This window comes from Silene latifolia, chromosome 5 (assembly GCF_048544455.1).
Source record: "Silene latifolia isolate original U9 population chromosome 5, ASM4854445v1, whole genome shotgun sequence".
NCBI lineage: Eukaryota > Viridiplantae > Streptophyta > Magnoliopsida > Caryophyllales > Caryophyllaceae > Silene > Silene latifolia.
The window spans coordinates 81090633-81095970 of NC_133530.1; the positions used below are offsets into that span (position 1 = coordinate 81090633).

General features: G+C 32.4%; 1 long non-coding RNA gene across 1 annotated transcript; it reads right to left on the bottom strand.

Moving 5' to 3' along the window:
* Positions 1 to 2544, bottom strand: LOC141656192 (uncharacterized). The gene is made up of 3 exons (XR_012548413.1): positions 2414 to 2544; positions 2258 to 2318; positions 1 to 161 (listed from the first exon to the last, which is right to left on the bottom strand). It is a non-coding gene; the product is annotated as an uncharacterized LOC141656192 (long non-coding RNA).
* Between the last annotated feature and the right edge of the window lie 2794 nt (positions 2545 to 5338).

The window sequence follows — 5338 nt, forward strand, 5'->3', positions numbered from 1 at the left end:
TTTAAATTATACAAACGTGATAGTCATGGTGAGGGAAAATATATCCCTCGAATGACAATACAATAAAAGGTGAGTCTAAGTAATCCTAATAAACCGACTACTAGGCCAAAGTGCTCGCTAGCTCACACATGTCTTCACCCCATAGATGCACCAGCTAATACCTGTCATTCATGTAAACATGAACGCATACGATCGGTGGGGAGTAACTCAAGGTTCTCCCAGCCACAAATTGTCGAAATGAACATAACAAAGAACTAAAACAGATAAATCACGTAAGATACTTACAAAAGATGTGAATATCAAGTTTATATGTAAACAAGGCAATCAGATGAGATGGAACAAGATAGATCAACATTAGCATGATCACGATTAAACTATTCATGTGAGACAATTTAGGAATATGAAGGACAAGAATACGGTAATCTATACCAAACCACGCATTTCAAGGAATTACAACATAGATGTGAGATTAGAATCCGAATCATGTGAAGTAGTTAAGTAAGGGATCAACCATTGCAATTTACAAGAATAGAAATTGTAGCCATTATTTGGAAAACCACTTAGTAACCATTGCACGGGACGTGGCTACTAATGTCACATTCATACTTATGGCTTGCATCTCACCATAAGAACGGATGGGAACATCAATCCCGGCGATCATATCGCAACTAGAGGGCCTATGGCTCACCCCTAGTATCCGATAGGACCAAGACTCAGGGACGGGATGATTAATGTCACATTCATACTTATGGCCTACATCACACATCACTCCCGACGAATCATATCGCAACTAGAGAGCCTATGGCTCACCCCTAGTATCCGAGAGGACTAGGACAAACAACACAAGGCATAACTCTTTCCTTGAAAGACATATACCAATATCTATAACCAAGCAAGACTTTTACTACTCATTAAATATAATTTCCCCCGTAGGGCGACACTGATAAAACTCACTTGCCAGCACAGCACAAGTGACCAAAAACGGCACTTGCCAGAACAGCACAAGTGATCAAAAACCGCACTTGCCAGAACAGCACAAGTGACCAAAAATGTATGTCAAGCACATACGATGGTAATATGGCATTTATACAAGAATACGACTCTTACAAGTAATTATTTATAATAACCTTTTCATGCTTGTAACATTTAAATAAACATTTCATTTCATAAAACATGCCGGTTAAAATAAAATAAATAAAATATAGCAAATGATAATGAATAATTTACGTTATGTGAAATTTTCGGAATAAAACGGAAACACGCACAAGTGACTCATTTATGAGCCTAAAAGCAACTAGGAGAGGCCCAAATAATTTACTTATACTAACCCAACAATTTCAACACAAGTCCAATACATGTAATATATTTAGTCCAATAATTAAGGTATAATGAATCCATTAAATGCCATAAGGTGAACCCAAAAATTTAAGGAGTAGTGAGCCCAACAACTAAATAAGAGTGAGCCCAATGATTAATAATGGTGAGCTCAAAAGGTCACCCTTCACAAAATGGAATACTAAAGCAAAGGGAGAAATGAGAATGGGGTACACTCCCACCGTGATCAATAACCCCATCACTACCCGTACAAAACAGCCGAGCTCAGCCACTACTCGACTACCTACAACCACCATTCATACTATTCTATGTCCCGTCCCAACTCAGACCAAAACAGTCCCGAAATAGGCCGCCATTACCACTCAAAATTCCGCCAAAGTCAACCACTAATAATACCGAGTAACCACAACCAAAACGAGACGAGCATAAGACGGGTACATACACACGCATTTATACGCTCATTCCCATACGGACTAAAAAACTTTCACTACTCTCTGTCCCGTCCCAAGGCAGAGGCCAAACTAGTCGATGTCACGGTTCTAAGGCTGAGTTCAGCAGCCCCATTTAGCTCAAAGTCAAGACGGAGTTAAAGCAAGTTGAGACGGAAATTGAGCACGGCTAAAATTATGGATAAACCTCACAAATTTCACCACATTAAAACTCAGAAAAGGGACAGAATATGCAGCCAATTCATCCGTGAGACAAAGCACAGCACACACTCGAACAACCGTACAACCGAATTCATTTAAGAGGAAGAGGCTATGAAAACAGCCCAATAAACATGTAAAAATGCTTATAAAATTCACACATTCAACCAATAACATGAGAAAGACAAAAAGGTTTAAACTTTACGATGAAAACGAGTGAAAACCGAGTAAAACAAGAAAGATCGACACATTGTCGAGTAACCTATCACCGTTACCTTATCTCCTCGAATTCCCGAGTAAAAACGTCCATAACGCGACCCAATCTTCAGTCTTCAACTTAAAAGGAGGAAAAACGAGTTACATGAGTCACCAAAACAGAGTTGTCCTAAGTTGCCCATTTCGAAACTAAGTCAAAACGTAAGCTTTCTTACCTAGAAATGAGGAGGAAGAAGAGAGGAAGAGAATGGCGTGAAAATTATGCATTTTGGTTGAGAGACGGAGGCGGGATCTATGGTTGAAGGTAGACGAAAATGGCGTTGGGTTTACTGCATTTTGTTGCTGATGTTGCTGATTGTTGAAAATGAGAAAAGGACGAAGAAGAAAGAATTAGGTAAGGTAGGGGAGTGAGGTTTGTTTCACGGGATGCAACAACAATATCCGTAAATAATAATAATAATAATAATAATAATAATAATAATAATAATAATAATAATAATAATAATAATAATAATAATAATAATAATAATAATAATAATAATAATAATAATAATATATAATAGAGATATTTTAAAAGTAGAGTGTAGGATGTTAGGTGGGTGTGATGTGTTGTCATAATAAGATAGGTCGAGAAAGGTTAGTCTCACAAGTGGAAATGTGACGGTCTATTGCTAGACGGAATTTAAGACGCGAATTATTATTATTACAGTCATTATTATTATCCGACCAAAAATACGTATACATATATTATTATATAAATCGTGTCTTAAAAATATAATTTAATCGTACGTATCTTTATAAAAATGAGCTTTTATATAATACGTTTATAAAAATCGTGTTTGACATAAAATTAATTAAATCGAGTAATTCAAAAATATATAATAAAATGATTAAACGGTTTAATAAATTTTAAATTTCAAAATGGGAAATTCCCGGGTGTTACAATATATACCTATTAAGGTATGATTTCGAGACCCTTCGTCAATATAAGTAATTGTTTACCTTTGAAATAAGAGATTAGAAATAATCGGTTATATATATAGTTTTATTGTTAATTTCATCTTATGATTGTTATACCGTCTCATGTTAAGTAATTGTCGTTTTATAGATATAGGTTTGTCATGATGGTACGGTTGTCATATTATTATAGGCTAGCTATGCTTAGTATTGAATTCTAAACCATGAATATATATATATATATATATATATATATATATATATATATATATATATATATATATATATATATATATATAGAGGCAAGTTCTAATGAGTCCATCTAAAATGGTGAGTCCACTAAGTCCTAATCCTAACCATTGATCTCTAAAATTGATGGTTGAGATTTTACAATTTTAAGATGAAAACTTTAATGTTTTATAACTGAAACTTTAATTTATTAGTTTAACTTTAATTCTTTACAATTATAAGTTTAACTTTTATAAATGAAATTTTAATGCTAAAAATTTAAACTTTAATTTTTTGGCCAATTACTAATATTAAAATTTGAATTTATTTAATTTTACATATTTATAAATATAACTTTAATGTTTTACGAATGAAACTTTAATGCTAAAAATTGAAACTTTATTTTTTTTAACTAATTTTTAATATTAAACTTTAAATTTATTTATTTTTAGAGATTTATAAATATAATTTTAATGTTTTACGAATGAAACTTTAATGCTAAAAATTAAAACTTTAATTTTTTGACCAATTTCTAATATTAAAATTTGAATTTATTTAATTTTACAGATTTATAAATATAACTTTAATGTTTTACGAATGAAACTTTAATGCTAAAAATTGAAACTTTATTTTTTTTAACTAATTTTTAATATTAAACTTTAAATTTATTTATTTTTACAGATTTATAAATATAACTTTAATGTTTTACGAATGAAACTTTAATGCTAAAAATTGAAACTTCAATTTTTTTAGCTAATTTTTAATATTAAACTTTGAATTTATTTATTTTTACAGATTTATAAATATAACTTTATTTTTTGTATAATTAGTCCATACTAGAGCGTAACTTTAATTTTTTTTTCTCCAATTTCTAATATAAAAATTTGAATTTATTAAATTTTGTTATTTTATAAATATAACTTTAATGTTTTACGAGTGAAACTTTAATGCTAAAAACTTAAACTTTAATTTTTTTATACAAATTTAATATAAAAATTTGAATTTAATTAATTTTACTGATTAATAAATTTTATGTAATATTGTCATTTTATGAACAACACTTTAGTGTTTTAAGATGGTAACTTTAGTCATAATTTTTGAAACTTTTTTTTTTTAGGATTGTAAAATTATACTAATTTAAATTTATGTAATTTAAGTCCTTAACAATTATAATTAGTCCATATTAGAACGTAAATTTTGTCCATATAGCATTGTAACTTTAATACATGACCACCGCCACCGCCTCTGACCACCAACCACCAGACTCGCCACCTTCATGACCACCAACCACAACAGATTTGATTGAAAATAAATGTAGATCTGACAGAAAAAAGTGTCAAAAATAACAAAAAATGTAGATCTGAGTTAACTAAATTTAAAAAAACAGGCCACCACCCATAACCCACGGCCGTCACCCCCACCACCACGGTCGACCACCCCGCTAATCTGAAAAAAAAAAAAAAAACGAGGAAGCCCACCTCTGCATTTTATCTAAACCACACCCACCGCAACCACAACCACCGCAAATGAAGAACAATCAAAAGAAAAAAAAAGTAAAATTAAAACAGAAAAAAACGACCACCACCACTACCACCACGGTCCACCACCCATCAAATCTGAATCAAAAAAAAAAAAAAAAAAAAAAAAAAAAAAAAAAAGGAGAAACGAAATGGCCGTGAACAGCCAGCAACGACAACAACCCACCACTCACCACGACCCCCACCGCAAACACCAGATCTCAGATCTTTAAAAAAAAATGAGAAGGAGGAAGTGGGCGGCCGGCAGAGGAGACCACCAACAACAATATTTTCAAATCTGAAAAAAAAAAAAAAAAAAAAAAAAAAAAACAGAGGCGCATGGCAGTGGCGGCTAGTGCCGAGGGAGGAAGAAGATGAGAGGTGGTAGGCGAGGCGGTGGCGGCGTCGGGAAGAGGGGTGGTGGTGGCGGCGGGATGG